Consider the following 18,763-nt stretch of genomic DNA (forward strand, 5'->3'; position numbering starts at 1 on the left):
CCTGTTCTTGTAGAGTGGTAGTTTAGTTGTTGTCCTTGATGGAGAATGCTGACCTGACCAGAGAACACCTATTACACTGGAAAATAGCTTCTAACTTGACATGTCAAAGGCTCATTCCTGTCCTGGTGAGAAGAGCTGTCACTGAAAAAAAACTAAAGCCCTTAATGAATAGGCAGCATCTCTTGTGGTTTTTGCTTTTCTGAATGTGGCCTACAGTCATGTTTGATCTTGATGGAAAATAATCAGCCAAGCACAATGTGAGTAGAGCTTGAAACTTCAGAAATATCCGTTGCTTCAACAAGTATTTGTTGAGCATCAACTATGTACCAGACTGGGTGCCAGTTATGCAAAGTGATCTAGATTAGGAGAGATGACCCTGTCCTCATGAAGTAACACCTAATGAATGGAAGACAAATATATAATATGAATATTTTTGAGGTAATTCTTACAAATTCTGGTAGATGTTTTGAAGGTAAAGTACAGGAAGCTGTCAAAGAGAAAAGACTAGATGGGTAAAGGCAGGATAGCAACTTATACTTTATATTAAAGGCAATTAAAGGATGATGGATCAAGTAAAAAGTCATCTGTGGCATTTCAAAAGGACCTATGAAATATATCGTCTTGTTTTTCATTCTAGATTCCTCCTCCCTCATCTGTTTACATCCGTTTGAATGCCATGTCCTGTTAACACATATACCTTAAATATATCTCAAAATTGTCTTCCTCTCTTTATTGCTACTGCTCTGGTTAAGGCTTCATTGCTTGTGGCCTGGACTACCACAATAGCCACTGGGTTGGATTCCCACCTCTAATATTATTCCATTCAAATTCATGTGAACATACTTCTAGCAGTGATCTCTCTAAAATACAAATCTGATCATGCCACTCCGTGTCTCTCCTTTACGAATCCCTATCATTACAAAGGTTGAAGTCCAAATTTCTTAGGTAGCAGACCCTCTGAGTGCTACAGAGATTTTTCAGGTTTATATCTTAATACATTCTGATTCATACTTTCCACTTTATATTATACCATTTCTTATTTTCTTGTCCTTGCTGTTGCTTTTCCCTTTGTTTAAGTTTGATATACTAACAACCTCTCTCTCTCCAACCTGAGTCCTCTGTGAGCAGCTCAGGCATCATTTTTGCAAAAATTTTCCCTGATCCATTCCATCCCCAGAATGAGCCCCTGTGTTTCTCTGTGCATGTCTCCATTAGTAATTTTACTTGACACATTATTGTATGATTATCTGAGACTGGAAAATACCTTATTCACTTTTGTGTCTCTAGTGCCTAGTGATAATAGGTACTCGATAAATATTTTTAGGTGAGCAAGAAAATAGTTTGCCTTAAATTGGTCTCCATATTCTATAACTACTAAGTATAAATTTGTTAATATCTGTTAACATATGTCCTCATCACAGAAAATTCAAATGCATTGATTGAACAGGTATTTGGTCTTAGTAATTTGTGCCTGTAATGAGACCTTTATGAGGTCTTTGCTACCTAGTGTGAACAGTGCCATCTGTTGGCTATTATCCAAATTGTATCCACTATCCAGGATGGAGCATAGAGCACCAAACTTTTTAAGGAAATTACACCTATGAAGAATTTTCTTGTGAATTTGTATGAAAGAAAAAAAAACCCCAACCATCACATGCATGGCAAAGACAAATGAGGTAATTTAATCATGTGTCCCAGCAAAAGAGAATTAAATCATGTCTTGACATAGTAACAGAGGATGTATACTATCAGTATATGGTTTTATTTATTTAGAGGCCAGCTCATTCCTGAGGAAATTAAGATGCCTATTATTTTTTGATAGAAAAAGATCATTTAAATCAAGATATAAATGAGCATTCACTCCTATCCTCATTTAAAAACAAACTGATACATTGTGATTTCAGTAGCATTTTGTTCCCAAATACTTTTAAATTTTTCATGGAATCACAAAAATGTAAGGAAAAAAAAAATCTCTAAACAAAAAATCCTCTAAGTCATGGATAGTTGTCTTGGTATGAAAAAGTAGCACAGTCCATGTATGAAAGGTGGTATTTCTATTTGTTCTAAGTAACTTGTGCTGCCTTACTGAAGACTGAAAAACTATTTGTTTTTACTGTTGTTATTTTTACTTCATTCACTGATCTACCATTTAAATTTAATTAGCAGAAATAAAACCACACTCAGTTTGGCTGATGTCAAGCACTTGCCTGACTCGTAGCTGCCATGTCGTTGTGCATGTGTAGTTGATACAGTGTTTTGTCAATGGTCAATGATGATTGGAAATGAGAGTAGACCACCAAAACATTAGTGAGCCTTGCTGTGTTCCTAGATTGCCACTACTCTTAAGAGTTTCAGAAATGATATGTTTTCTGTTGTTGAAACATAGTTTAAGGTAAACAAGATAGTGGAGATAAACTTTAAAAAAATAGTTTAAGTTTAGTCATTTATGGGCCCTGTTTAAAGAGAAAAAAAATTCTTATTACTTGTCCCACCTTATAGATTTTGATACTATATCATAATGTCGTTTTGTATATATGTATATAAACTTCTTACAGTCCTAGTGTTTATATAAATGTAAAACCATAATACTAATATTAATAATGAAATTATATTAACAATAATGCTAGGTAACATATAACTTTTGCTGTGTTCTAGGCACTTGGATGGATGGATGGAAGGAAGGAAGGAAGGAAAGAAAGAAAGAAAGAAAGAGAAAGAAATGTACACATACTCACACTCATCTAATCTTTTTTATAATCCTGAGTTAGGCACAGTAAAACCCTGCAATAGTATATCCATAGAGAAGAGAAATTGAACTATAAAACCCAGGCATTCTGGCTCGAGAGTTTATAACCCCCGCCCCCCCTTTTTTTTTTAAATCTCACAACATTTTCAGTATTATTGTTATCTCCATTGTATGGATAAGCAAACAGAGGCACAGATAGGCTAAATGACTTATTCAGGATCCCACAACTAATTAATGTCAGGTCTGGGATTTAAACCCAGGCTGTCTAGGCTCCAGAGCTCATGCTTTTTAATATACTTAGTTACCTCTCTGGGGCGCCTGGGTGGCGCAGTCGGTTAAGCGTCCGACTTCAGCCAGGTCACGATCTCGCGGTCCGTGAGTTCGAGCCCCGCGTCAGGCTCTGGGCTGATGGCTCGGAGCCTGGAGCCTGTTTCCGATTCTGTGTCTCCCTCTCTCTCTGCCCCTCCCCTGTTCATGCTCTGTCTCTCTCTGTCCCAAAAATAAATAAAAATGTTGAAAAAAAAATTAAAAAAAAATATACTTAGTTACCTCTCAAACAAATTTACATATTAAAATTTTTTTTAATGTTTGTTTAGTTTTGAGACAGAGTGAAGAAAAGAGAGAGAGAGAGAGAGCACAAGTGGGGGAGGGGTAGGAAGAGAGGGAGACAGAGAATCCAAAGCAGGCTCTGTGCTATCAGCACAAAGCCCAATGTGGGCCTCAAACCCTGAACAAACCCTGTGAGATCATGACCTAAGCCAAAGTCAGATGTTCATCTGACTGAGCCACCCAGGCGCCCCTCAAACACATTTGTATATTAATATAGATTTACTAGCTAAATGTACAAATTAAAATAAAATGACAACAGCCATGAAAATAGGTCTTAACCAATGTAATTAACACAGATGATTTTTTTTTTACTTACATTATGTCTTACATATGTCTATATTGATAGACAAATTTACTTACATGTTTTACGTTTCTTTTTTCTTTCTTTCTTTCTTTTATCATTAAAAGTACACCCTTAATCTTAATCACCTATTTCACCAATCTCTCCATTCACCTCCCCTCTGGTAATCATCAGTTCTCTATAATTAAGAGTCTGTTTCTTGATTTGTCTCTCTCTCTCTCTCTCTCTCTCTCTCTCTCTCTGTCTCTTTTTCTTTGCTCATTTGTTTTGTTTCTTAAATTGCACATATGAATGAGATCATATGTCTTTCTCTGACTGATTTCACTTAGAATTATACTCTCTAGCTGTATCCATGCAAATAGCCAAGATTTCATTCTTTTTGATAGCTGAATTCCATTCTATATATAGACTACATTTTCTGTATCCATGGACACTTGGACTGCTTCCATAGTTTGGCTCTTGCAAGTAATGCTGCAATAAACATAGGGGGGTGCCTGTTATCCCTTTGAATGCATGTTTTTGTATTTTTGGGGTAAATACCAAGTATTATGTTTACTGGATCATAGGGTAGTTCTATTTTTAATTTTTTGAGGAACTTCCAAACTGTTTTCCACAGTGACTGCACCAGTTTGCCACCCACCAACAATTCAAGGGGGTTTCTTTTTCTCCCATCCTTGCCAACACTTGTTTCCTGTGTTTGTGATTTTGGCCATTCTGACAGGTGTGAGATAATATCTCATTGTAGTTTTTTTTTTTTTTTAACATTTTATTATTTATTTATTTGAGGAGGAGGAGAGAAAGAGAGAGAGCAAGCTGGGGAGGGGAAGAGGGAAAGGGAGAGAGAGAATCTTAACCAGGCTCCACACACAGCACAAAGCCCGACATGGGGCTCGATCTCGTGACCGTGAGATCATGACCTATTCTGAGCCAAAATCAAGAGTTGGTCACTTAAGCAACTGAGGCATTCAGCAGGCACCCTTGTCATTTTAGTTTTGATTTCATGTTTTATGTTTCATGTATTGCCTAAATGATCTTGAGATTTATGTTATTGTAATTATTTCAAGTTTTCTATTTTGAAAAATAAGCTTATTTTCATTGCTGGGCCATTGTTTTGATAATCTAGTCATTTAATAATATAACCAAAAGTAATAAGTATTGAACTTTTTTTTTTAAATCTATTTAACAGAAAATTTTTACTACTCTCATGGCTCTTGTAATCATTGCAAATTGGTGTATGCAGACGAGCAGAACATGAGCTCAAATGATAAATGCAGAAAGGGCTGCTCTAGCTCATGTTTTTTGAGTTTGCCCTATCTGTACTGCCTACTCTGTTTCATGTGTTTCAGTTTTCAGTGCCTCATTCTCCCACCACTTCTCTCAGTCTACCACAGAATCCCTCAATTTTATACAAGAATGACTTTGGTCTGTCAGTCTTTTTTCATTAGCCCAGAATAATACTTCTGGTACTAAATCAAATAGTACTTGATTTACCTTCGTAAAGTGAAAAACTCTTAATTTACTATATAATGTAAGATAGTAAAGACTTAATATTTTGTGAAAATTTCTTAGTTGCAAATTATAATTGCAACTGTGTTTTTAACTGGCAGAAAATTTAACGTGAGTATAGCTGTGGATGTGAGGCCATTGTTGTCATTTGACTTTTAGGCAGGCCTCCTTAACGATAGTTAGACATGCTTATGGATACATTGAAGGCAAACACCAGCATTTTAGAAGATCACACGGCACCAAACTTGATTATGAACACAAATGTAAATCTTGGCACTGAAATTGCATTGATTTGCTCGATAATAAGTGGGGCCTTCACATACTTATTTACTAGTTTTTAGAGTATCTCTAAATGCACATTTTTAAATTCTCAGAGAATATTCTCCTAGGGATTCTCCTAGAACATATTAAAGGGCTCTCAAGCCTTCTTGGACTCCAGGTGGAACTCTGCTTTAGAGGTTGTGATAGAGCCATTAATCCACTGAGATGTTATCATGTGACAGTATCCTAGCAACACGTAGAGATATGGGTGTCATTTGAGCATTGTAGGTATACTAGAGCATCTCTGTATTCCAGATCTTTCCTACTGTTTAATCTGAGCTATTCTAAAAAAAAAAAAAAAAAAAAAAATCAACGTTAAAGTAGAACTAAACTTCCTTTTGCAAAAGGTGCTTTACTGATTTTTGCCCTTCTAGTTCAGGAGGGTTTCAGTGTCTCCTAGGTGTCTGTGGCAGTTTTGAGGAAAATTACCTCATATATGTCCCAGTATTGGGAAAAAGAGGGGAGGGGAAGAAGGACTTCACCTTCTCTTTTTAAATCCCCCTTTGCCTTGACCCTCCTCTGCCTGTAGCATTGCTGATCCCACTAGGCACTGCCACATGTGCAAGGTATTTCCCAATGTGCCAGGCCAGCTCACTGATCTTCCTGCATGAACCTCTATCAGAACTTAGGAAGGGAGCCTGTCTCCCTTTTCACACTACATTTTCTTAGAGGTAGGTAATACCTAAGCATAAATGCTTTATATTCTTGAGTGTTTTTAAGAGTTATAGTGAAAGTAACTTTAAGTTTTTATGTGCACCCTCTCTTTTTCTACCCTTTCTTTTCCTAAGACTCATAAATAAGACCCAAGGTAGAGGAGGGGATGGAGCAGGAGTCTAGATCAAAGAGAAATTTGAGTGATGGGTACATAATGTGAACTTGGAGATCACAAATATGACAGCTAAAAGATTGTTACAGGGTTTAGCTTGTCTACTTTAACTCACTCTTCCCTGAGGAATGACTTCTTTTTCAAGCCACTTCTAGATTTCTGATATATCCACTACAAGGTTGACCAGGCAAGCCTTGAAATGTGTGAATCTAACTTAATTTAAGTTTAATATGGGCTGTTCAGCTATATTTACAGTGTATGTTGGTGAACAGAATATTGAGTGGACCAGAACAGCACATTTGATGTTATGTTTCTAATCAGGATAGTGTTTCTACTACACTTAATCATTAAAAGTATATTCTTTCTCAGTTTTTTCCCATACAGTTAATTTTTTGTTGTTGCATAATTATCATTAACAATTTTAAATTTTGAAATGAATTTTATAATAAAATAGATTTACTAATAAGGCCTACTAGCATGCATATATGTACTGCTTAAAACTTCTCTTTTTACAAGATTGGGATCCTTTGCACGTTCAGGAGGGAACAAGGTAAATGGGTTCCTGGTTGAAATACCTGGTCAGATAACCTTATCTGAATATCATGTTAAAAGTACTTTTTATACTTTTAATCTGTGATTTTCATATGCTTATACTTTCAAAATGCTACTATAATAGCAAGAACTTTAATACTTGCTAAGCAACCATATGGGAAGATTTGTTTTGCTTGGATTTGGAAGTCATCTAAAATGACACTGTGTTCATAAATAATTTCTTTCCTATTGCTTGGAAAGAAAAACAATAGTAAGTTTGTCTAAATTGAGGTATCTCTTGATACAGTCATTCAAGAGTACAAAGGGTATTGCTGACTCAAGAAATATGTTATATTTACCTTAGGAAATAATGTGAATGAGTGGTTATTTTTACTTTGATCAGTGAGAACAGAAAGGATATCAAGGCCAGAAATCTGAAATACTTCAGCACTAATAATCCAAACAGAAATCTGCTATGACCAGTAATTTACTATCTAAGGAGCATAGCCATTGTCTTACCTTGAATATTCGTTATGTGTAATATATATGATAATTTGACTTTGCCTGAAATATTTTTTATCCACATACAATGAAAAAGAAGACTCATTTTTAATTCAACAAATTGTTTATTAAGAATCTCCTGTGTTCTGGGCACTGCTTTGGGTGCTAGGGATACAGAAATAATTACAAACCTTCTTGGCCTCAGAGTTTCACTGTTAATTCAGAGCAATAATTCCAAACCTGGCTGGCAAATTACCTGAGAGATCTTTAAAATCATAAACTCATAAGTTCTATCCTGAAGACTTATGTGAAAAAATAAAAGTAAGAATTATATAGCTTAGTACCTTGCTTTGGGAGTAGAGGACTTCGAGTTCATATAATCATCTTGCTATTTCCTGTCTTTGCAGCCCAGAGAATATTTTCCTTACCCTATCTCTTCCTGTCACCCAGATCTGAGCCTCTGAAATAAGAATAAAGGCAAATTAAAGAGTTATGAACTAACTTAAATTAGTGAATTATCATTTCAAAAGGCAATAATTAGGTAAGGGTGCCTTAAAATCCGTAGTCCAAATGAATGGGATATGACAGGTCATTTATTAATACTTTAGAACACTGATTCTTAACCTTTTTTTGGACACATAGATCCCTTTGGGAATCTGATAAAAGCTATAGATTCTCTGTCCAGAAAAATATAAGTGCACATTATTTCAGGAGGTTCATAGACTCTCTGATGCCCATGCATGATACCCATATTAAATGCCTTTATTATCTCCTGAGTTTTTGGTATATTTATTATAGTATATTTTGCATAGTTTAAATTTCATTGGAATATTCCAATTTAAAAATATAACTACTTCTCATGCAATCCAGAAACAACAAAGAGAAGGAAAGAGTCCCTTTTAATGCTACCCTTTTGATTTAGTACTATTACTGTTTTTGTATATTTATTTCTAGTCTTTTTTAAAAAGTGCATATTTTTACTGTTGTATTCAAGTGATAATTCTGACTATAGAAATTTCAAGGACATTTTAGAACTTTTTTTTAGTAGTTGCTCTAGAGATTATAATATGCATCTTTTTAAAATAATAACATGTTAAAGGTTTATTGTAATATATTCAAAAGAGCATGGCAACCTGCAGATCTTTCAAGAAGGTAAGTGTAAATTTAGTAGCTACAAGAGAATTCACACAGATCTTAAAATTGCTTACTGAATTAATTGAGCTATACATTCCTAATATGTACACTTTTCCACATATATATTTTGCTTCATAGCAATAAAGAAAAAAGCTCCCCTAGAGGGTAATCCTATACAAGAGAATTTAGTATACTGTTCACTAAACCACTGGTTGACCACTTTTTAGAGAAGTATGTCATGGGTTTACAATATGCATCTTTAATTTATTAAATCTATTTCAAGTTAATATTGATTTAATTCCAATAAAATATGCCACTTTACCTCTGTTTTTCCAGTTTATTTCCATTTGTACCAGTTTTACCTCCATTTTCCTCTTCTTTGTACTATCACTGTCTTACACACTATTGCATCTATACACATTATAAACTTAACAATACAGTGTTAGGATCTTTGCTTTCAGTAAGTACATGTTTTGTAAAGAGATTAAGAGAAGAAAATTAAAAAAAAATTTTTTATATTTACAAATTTACTATTCCCAGTGCTCTTCATTCCTTTCTGTGATTCTGAGTTACCATCAATTTCCTTTTAGCCAGAAGGACTTCCTTCAGTATTTGTTAGGGCAGGTCCACTAGCAATGAGTTACCCCAGTTTTTGTTTATCTGTGAATGTTTTTATTTTGTCTTTATTTTTGTTGGATATGGAATTCTTGATTTACAGATATGTTTTTCCACTAGCACTTTAAATATACCATTCCCATTGCATTCTGGCCTGCGCTATTTCTGATGAAAGTCAGCTGTTAATCATATTTTTTCTCCTTTATGTGTCATGGTATTTTTCTTTTGCTGCTTTCAATCATACATATACATGTGGTTCTTTGTGCATTTGCCCACTTGGAATTTATTGACCATTGTTGAAATGTTAAAGTTTTCCACCAAATTTGTTATTTTTATGGCATTATTTCTTCTCATATTTTCTTCTTCCCTTTCCTCTCTCTTTTCTCCCACTAGGACTTCAAGCACATTTATGTTAGGGTGTTTGATATTGCCCCACAGATCACAAAAACTCTGTCATTTTCCTCCAGTATTTTTTCCTTTGTTTTTTTTTTTTTTTTTGTTTCGATAATTTTTATTGATATGTCTTTATATTTACTGATTCTTTCTTCTGCCATCTCAGATCTGTTAACAAGCCCATTTGTGAGGTGTTTTTTGTTTTTCATTTTAGTTACTACTCAACTGTAGAATTTCCATTTGGCTCTTTCTTTATAGTTTGAAAATTCTCTGTTGAGATTCCCTAATTATTTAGTCCTTCTTAACATATTTTCCTTTAATTCTTTGAACTTATTTATTTATTTATTTATTATTTTAATGTTTATTTATTTTTGAGAGAGAGACAGACAGACAGAGTGTCAGTGGGGAAGGAGCAGAGAGAGGGAGACACAGAATCTGAAGCAGGCTCCAGGCTGTGCGCTGTCAGCACAGAGCCTGATGCGGGGCTCGAACTCACAAACTGTGAGATCATGACCTGAGCCAAAGTCAGATGCTTAACTGACTGAGCCACCCAGGTGTCCCTGAACACATTTATAATAGCTTCTTTGAAGTTTTGTTAAATCAAACTCCTGTGGCTGTTTGGAGTTATTTTCTATTAACTGCTTTTTTTTCTTGAGTATAGGTTCACACTTCCATACTTTTTTTTAAATATCTAGTAAATTTTCGGGTTCTGTGTTGACAACTCAGAGCCTGGAGCCTTTTTCGGATTCTATGTCTCCCTGTCTCTCTGCCCCTCCCTGACTTGCACTCTTGTCTGTCTCAAAAATAAATAAACATTAAAAAAAATTTTTAATAAATATCTAATAAATTTGGAGGGCTTATGGATATTATATTCTTGTGACTCTGGATTCTGGTTTTGTTTTGTTTTGTCTTTTCCTTCTGTTTGGGTTTTGCTTCATTAAGTAGGCAGTTATCTTTCCAGGATTCAGTCTGTGAAATTTGTTAGCTCTGTAGTGTTCAACTGCTGATGTCTCAGCCCAGTTTTTGTGTATTTGTTGGTGTTGTCCACCTGCTTTTTTAGCATGACCCCTTAGGGGTCTCTCTAATGCCTGTATAGTATAGTTGTCAATGAGTGATACCTTAGGGCAATAAGGCTTCCAGGATAGGATGTGTGTAGATGAGGAATACATTCCAAGGTAGAGCAAATTTACCAGTCCCAGGCCTTCAATATTTACTCTGTTCTCTGAGATCTTCTGCGTATGTGCATAATTTAGTAGACAGCCAGGAGCGTGTGGACAATTTAAAATCTCAACCTTCTGTGGCTCCCTCACTTCCAAAATCTAGTTGTTTCCCTACTGCCCTGAACCAAGCCCACCATCTCTCATGCTAAAGCTGTGGGTTTTTGACTTTCAAGGCAGTGGGGAATATAATGTCCCCAGGCAAGGTCAAAACACACAATTCTTAGTTGATGAAGTAGCAGTATGCCTCAGTAAATATTTCTCAGGTTGTTCTCTGCAATTGGTTATTTCCCAGGGCTCTAAAATAGTTGGTTTTTGTCTTTTGTCTAGGTTTACACGTATCTCCTCTTGCAGCCATTATTGGAAGTGAGAATATATTGTTGTAACATTTGGGGATGGTTTCTTCACATCTTTGTTGTGTGCATCCATATTATAGTACATATTTCACATAAATCTAAAGTATGATCTAAATTTGTATCCTGCATTTTCACTTAGTAGTATAGTTTGAATAATTTTCAATGTCATTAAGATTTTTGGTAAATATCTTTAATAACTACATTATACTTCAGTTTATCAGTATAATGAAATAAATCCAGTTATTTTTCCACTGTTAAAATTTTACTTGTATATTGCTTTCAATTATTTTTCAGTACTTCAGTGTTAGATAACACTGGTATGAACATCTTTGTATCTGCAGTGATTATTTTAGGGTAGATTCTTAAAATGAAAATCCTATGTCAAAAGGTATGAATATTTTAGATATTCTTAATATATATTACTCTGTCATTTTCTGGTTGGTAGGCAATTTTTCATACTTTAACTTTTTAACATTGTCATTGTTTTTAAAAGCTACTCTACATCTTACTAAGTAGACTTGCCTAACTAGTTCTTTATTGTTGGAGATTTAGGTTATTTCCTGCCCCTCACTTTTTAAAAGAAAGTATCTAAAATATCTGAATAGTCATAACTCTTTCATATTTTAAATATTTTCTTCTAAGTCCCAAAATGGGAAATATCTACGCAGAGTATGAATACCCTTTGGGCTCCTTTCACATTTTTCAAATTGCTTTTTAAGTGCACCCATTTATAAGACCACTAGTGAAGGAAGAGTTTTACTTCATTGTCAAGCACTGCCTACCATGTAAACATTTCTAATTTGCATATGTTAATAATAATGACAGTTAATTCTACCAGAGAAATCTAAGGAGAGAGTTTGACCAGCTGCCTTTTTACTGTGTGAGTTGTCTTAAGCTCTTTCCTCCTCATCTTTTAGGAGTTAGTGATTTTCTTATTAACTTTTTAGGGACTGTTTTGAAATGAAGCTATAAATTCTTGGTTAAATTTGTTGCTAGTAATTATACTATTGCTGTGTTGCCATTGTATTTCAGTTGTGTTACTGGATACGTTTTACATAAAGTTGAATATTTTTTATGCGGTCAAACCTGTCCCTCTTTTTCCTTTATGATTTCTTCTGTTGCTTATAAGCCCAAAAAGTTGTGAATTCACTCCCATGTTGATTTCTGCCTTATTCTGTTAGGTTGAACCAAATGAGGTTGCCACTTTTATGGTTAAAAAATGATTGCATATCAGCATTTCATGATTTTACCTTAAAATTTTTTATAATTATGTTCATTTTCCTTATTGGAATATTTTGTTCTTATGACTTCATGAATAAATACAGAACAAAATACATGGAACAAAAAAAAATAATCTGTAATAAAATTACATTTTTCAAGAATGTGAAAAATCAGGGGTACCTTGGTGGCTCAGTTAAGCACCCGACCCTTGGTTTTGGCTCAGGTCATGATCTCAGGGTTTATAACTTCGAGCCTACATCCAGTTCTGTGCTGACAGAGGAGCCTGCTTGGGATTCTCTGCCCCTCCCTCACTCTGTCTCTCTCTCAAAATAAATAAATAAACTTATAAAAAATGTGAAAAATCAGCTTCCATTTTGATAGAGTGGTCAAATTAAAAAAATAAATAAATAAAATGGTCATTAGTCAAGTGGTAAAGACTTGGGGTTATCATATACAACTTACTATAATGTATTGTTTAGTTGCCCTTTAATGGTAGGTATTTTTTAAAGTGTATAAAAGCAGTACTTCTAATTACCGGATTTTATTAGTGTAACAATTTTCAAGAATAAAAATAAAATTTAATTTACCTAATTTTTTTAGGTCAGCCAGGAGAGTTCAGGAGGAGCCTAGCAGAAGAGGGATCTCAGTATTTTTAAAATGAAATGAAAGCCCAAGAAATAATGTATTCATTATATATATATATATATATATATATATATGTGCACTAATTGAGCTCTATGTTAGAATTCTGAAAGAAAAATAACAAGGTTAAGTTAGAAGTCAAGTCTATGCTAATACTTTTTAATTATTACTAAAACAACCATGGTTTGCGCTTTTCTTAAGGAGAGATCATTAATTATGATGATTTGTGAAGTACTTTTGTGATTAGACTAACGTCAACTAAAAAAATCAGTATTTGATCGTCTACATTATTTTCATATATTATATAAGCAAATTATTGATCAGAAGTCTCTTGAGGCAAAAGGCTAGTACATTTATCCATTATAAATTTCACCTCTTACCAAATACGGTACTAGTAAGAATGGGTGTCAAATGTCAGATTATAGAGAAAACTTAAATAGTTCTTGCAGTTTGTACAGCAAACTTCAACACATTAAAATGTCTGATGTAAACATATTTTATACTAGACTATAAAAAAATGTAATAGTCTTTAGGAAATTTCAGGGTGCCTAGGTGGCTTAGTTGGTTAAACTCTGACTTTGGCTCAGGTCATCATCTCGTTGTTTGTGGGTTTGAGCTCCGCATCAGGCTCTGTGCTGACAGCTTGGAGCCTGGAGTCTGTTTCGGATTCTGTGTCTTTGTGTCTCTCTGCCCCTTCCCCACTCGGCTCTGTCTCCATCTCTCTCTCAAAAAAATGAATAAAAAATGTTTAAAAAACACTTAAAAAAAAAAGGAGTTTTAATTTTTTCTTTCTCTTTAAAGACTTTTTCCTTTTGTCATAATACCAATTTTCCCTGGCCCACCCAACAAAATCCTACTTGGAAATCAAAGGATTAAGGATAGAGAAGAAAATAACTATTTTTACCATTTTGCCATATTTTTTTTAGTTCTTTCTGGGATATACATTTTATTTTTAAAATTTTTATTTTTTTACATGAATTATTTTTTTACATGAATCACTTTTTGCTGAATCATTTTATGTATATAGTTTTGTATTCTAAAAATGTGATTTTAGCATTTCCCTTTGTTATATGATGCTTTTAAAACATTTTACAAAATAGATTACCATGCTGCCTCCATCATGGGGTTGGGCCATAATGTATTTAACCATTCTCCTTTGGGCATACTTTTCTATTTTTCAAAAACATTGTGATAAGTATGCTTGCATAGAGCACTACTATGTAAGAGCATAGGAAACTAAAGCTCTTAGAGGTTACACAGTCAAGGCTAACATATAGTTCTTCTGACACCCAATCTTTTGCCTTTGCCTTTTGCCTTTTTTTCCTTTACTCCATAGAAAACTGTTGGGAACATGTGAAAGACACCCTGTATGCAGCTATTCCTTGTAGAAAACCTCTTAGTAAATCATTCAAATCAAATAAATTATTTTCTACAACTCACTTATAGAAACATAAATAAATAAAATATTTGGCCTTTTATATGTTGTATCATTATCCATTTCGAACAGAGTGGTTCCAACAACTGGATATTGAATGAATGTTTTTGAGAATAAAACATGTTTTAAAAAACTTTCTAGTACCTTTAGCTCTTTTTAGTGACAAAAGTGCTTCAAAAAAGTAATTTTGAATGATCCTTTAGAGGCAAAGTAAAGTAACTGCATTCAAAGATAGAAATTATAATTTGGAATAAAACAGAAAAGTTTTGTCAGGGGAGTTAGAAACTTCTGTGAAGTCAGTAAAGCAAAGATAGATAGGTAGATTATTCCAGATGATTGGTACTGCAGAGAACATCATTCCCTTCTTAGCAGTCATGCAATAGTACAAAGGAAGAGAGACAAAGCCAAGAAGCAGAAGGAAAAGTAGTCAGAGGAATAAGTTTCTTAAAAAAAAAATAGCTGATGCAGTACGACAGAGGTTTTAAACTATAGAAAGTAATATTTTAAACTATCCTACAAAGATCAGGAAAAATGTTTATGTAATTGTTTAAAATAATGTCTCATACTCCATCCTAAAATGTTAATATTTATGGGCCAAAAGATGTGTTCATACTTAAAATTGTGATAGCAAAAGTATGAAGATAATAAAAAAGAGAAAATCATAAAACCAGAGTTTAGAACCATATGAGTGTTTATTCTTGTATGTCACCACACTCTCATTTTGAAAAAATTTAGGAAACTTCAAAATTATTTTGTGCTTTACATTTTAAAATAGAAAACAACTGTGTTGTTGAGTCTAATTTTACTTTAAACTCAATGCCATATCTAGAAGTATTACTAAAAATCATTTATTTTGCATAGAATTATTTTGGAATTTTTGAGAGGCCTAACACATAAATAACTGATGCATATAAAAAGCCCTAATTTTCTCCTTCTATGGGAGAATCTCTTGGTTCAGCTGTCAAATTAATATTAATAATAATCGTCGTTGTCGTCGTTGTCTCCTCAATTCCGGACAGGGAAATGTTAAGTAAGCTTTTCTACTCAGTGACACAGTTGTGTAGCCAGTACAAATAAATGATTGTTTGAGTTTGTTGTTTCTTCCATTTTTTGTCTCTTTTATGCTTCCAAACTTGTGTTACAGCGGTCAGACTTCTTCCCCTATCTCCCTACCTACCTTGGTTCCACAGAGGGGAGAATATTTCTACTTTGTCTACATAGCTTTCATATAAAGCTGCTTCCTTTCTAAATCTAATTCTTCTTAATTAGAGTCTGTTCTTTTCTGTTAAAAGGTGGTTTAAGTGGTGAGGCACCGTAGGTGTGGCTAAGAATGAAGGAAACTAAGGAGGAAAGAGGGCACTCACTTTGAAAGAATAGAGAGGTAATCTGTAGCATTTTCACAAAGATTTTGAGTGCTTTATGAGTTGTTAAATAGTCCACACTGTATCCTTCCAGCCAAGTGGAGCTGGACAAAGATGGTGATGTTTCAGCATTTCTACAACTAAGGATATAGGGGAATAGAAATTCTAAGTACAGGGTTAGTTGTGCATAAGAAAAGCACTGGGAGGAAGATGCAGGACATGGTTGAGAAATACTGAGAGGCTGTTTGTTGCTGAAATGTTGGGTATGAGTGCAGAAATGGTTGAAAAATAAGGATAAAAGAATAAGCTTGGGATGTTATTGATGGTAATTGAAAATTAAAGTGATACGTTTATGCTTAACTCTGGAATCAATGGAGAGTCACAGAGGTATTTTTTAAGCACCAACTTAGTAAGAACCTTACTTTGTGAAGATGACTTCAGTAGCTGTGTTTAGGAGGGAAAAGGTAAGGCAGTAGTCTAAACTGGGGTTCAGCCTTTTCTATAAAGAACAAGATAAATATTTTAGGCTTTGTAGGCCATATGATCTCTACTGCAACTAGTCAGCCCTGCCGCTTGTAGATATAGACAATTTTTAAACAAATAAGTATGGCCATGTGTCTGTGTAGTAAATGAGTGGCACCATTTTGTAGATAATAGTATTGTGTCATGAATATGAGTTTCTTAAACAGGCCCTCATGGATGTTGTAACCTCTTAGGTTCAGATTTACCTCTTCAGCTTCTTCATCTATAAAGTAGATGTATAAAATGACATCTTTCTCAGGTTTTTAATAAAGAAAGTAACTGCGGAATAACTTTTTGCAAACCCTGAAGCTGTTTAGAGAAAATGTTTGATAAAACTGTAAGATGAATTTGCTATTGAGAATAGGTGTGTTATCGGTTAAATTCTTTTCATTTCTTTTTGACTCTTTGTTTAAACCAACTTGGTGCTAAGTTCTAGAGGCAAAATAAATCTACTTTTGAGCTACTTGTAATATTTCTAGCTTAGACCTTGATCCTAAGAGATAGAATTATAGTAACTGTTAAAATGAAATGTAGCCAGAAATATGATAAGCTGTTGATATGTGTCTCTGTCATAGTGAGATTGCATTTACTTTAAAGGAAACAGCACAGTACCTATACTGCGAATGTGTTTAATATTTTAAAAGTTATTCATCTGGAAAAGCTTGATTAAAATGAGCTTTCTATGGCATTCATGACCTTTAAGATCATTAATGATAACATCTGAAAGACCAAAGAAAATTTAGTTTTAACTTCGTACAATTTTTCCTGGCAATTAAAAATGGTTAGATTTATCTCCTTTTTTCCCTCAAAATGTTGTTAATAAAGAAATGGATCCCAAGCTGAGAGGCAGTATAGTGTTGGTAAGAACATAGATTTTGTAATCTGAGGTAAAATTCAAGTTCTTCCACCTTACCATCTTTGTGACTTAAGGTAATTTATTCTTCACCTAAAAAATAGCGTTAAAAGTTCTTACCTTGTCAGGATTGTTATGAGAATTTTGTTAAATGAGATATATGTAAAGTGCTTAACATAGGGTCTGGAATGTTAAAAGCTTACAGTAAATAATAGCTATTATATTTTTTTCAAAAAACATGTTAAATTTTTTTCAGGTAGCTTATCCTTTCTCAGGAATGTCTGTCATGTTGGCTGGGAAGGATATGGCACATAGAAGTTATCATTTATATATTTGGAGCACATATGATCACTTTAAAAATTGCCATTCCAGGGGCGCCTGGGTGGCGCAGTCGGTTAGGCGTCCGACTTCAGCCAGGTCACGATCTCGCGGTCCGTGAGTTCGAGCCCCGCGTCGGGCTCTAGGCTGATGGCTCAGAGCCTGGAGCCTGTTTCCGATTCTTTGTCTCCCTCTCTCTCTGCCCCTCCCCCGTTCATGCTCTGTCTCTCTCTGTCCCCAAAAAAATAAATAAACGTTGAAAAAAAATTGCCATTCTGGGGGCACCTGGGTGGCTCAGTCAGTTGTGTGTCAGACTCTTGGTTTCGGCTCAGGTCATGATCTCACAGTTTTTGAGTTCAAGCCCCGTGTTGGGCTTCTCGCTGGCATCTTGGAGCCTGCTTGGGATTCTCTTTCTCCCTCTCTCTGTCCCTCCCTTGCTCGCTCTCTCGGTCTCTTTCTAAAAAATAATAAATAAATAAACTTAAAAATAAAAGAATTGCCATTCTATCATCAAATGGGTTTGTTAAAAATGTATTATATGCGGATTTCATGTTTCATTATTACTACTTGTTATAATTTCCCCAACACTGTTATCATTCTCTCAAACATTCAGCTATTGGAATTAGGCAAATACTTCCTAATAGATAGAATTCAATGAAATTAATACTTCCAAATTAGTTTATACATTTATGAGAATTTTAAAATTTTCAAGGAAGTTTATTTCAAATATGTACTTAGCATTGACTGTATTCCAGGCACTATCCTAAGTGCTAATGATACAGATGTAAGGCCGTTATTGTCTTCAAGAAGCTGATAGATAGCCTTCAAAGAAGGAAAGATAGACAACAGAATCAGTAATTATACCACAAATTTGCTGACACATGTTTATAGGTTTATAGGAGCATAGAGCAGAGAGTTATAACCATCATGAAAGATGATGACTGTTGAGCTGAGCTTTGAAAGAAAAGATTAGCCCAGAAAAGGAAAGAGATGTTTCCAGAGAAAGGGAATTTACAGATTTATCTGTATATATAAATCCATTTTTATTCACATTCATTAGAAAAATTGCTATGTAACTTTGGACAAATAACTTTACCTCACAAGGGTGGTCAGTATTAAAAGAAATAATAGGCTTTCTATTCCAGTAAAGATGAAGTAACAGGGATGAGATTTACCCTCCCACCTGAAACCACTAAAAACCTGGACAAATTATTTGAGAAAACAACTCTCAAGACAATGGACATAAAACTTGAGGGAGAGTGATTCTAAGAGATGGGGAAAATATGAGGTGCACCCTTTAATTGCTTCAGCTTAAGGCCTAGAAAAGTTTCCAGGTCACAACACAGGGAGGGAGG

At 34.4% G+C, this 18,763-nt stretch overlaps 1 protein-coding gene across 1 annotated transcript in view; it reads left to right on the forward strand.

The window, feature by feature from the left end:
• The window catches only part of RSRC1 (arginine and serine rich coiled-coil 1), a 251,919-nt gene that overhangs the window by 212,888 nt on the left and 20,268 nt on the right, over positions 1-18,763 (forward strand). The gene's annotated exons all lie outside the window — the stretch shown is intronic.

The sequence above is a fragment of the Lynx canadensis genome, chromosome C2 (assembly GCF_007474595.2).
Source record: "Lynx canadensis isolate LIC74 chromosome C2, mLynCan4.pri.v2, whole genome shotgun sequence".
In the NCBI taxonomy this organism is placed as follows: Eukaryota; Metazoa; Chordata; class Mammalia; order Carnivora; family Felidae; genus Lynx; species Lynx canadensis.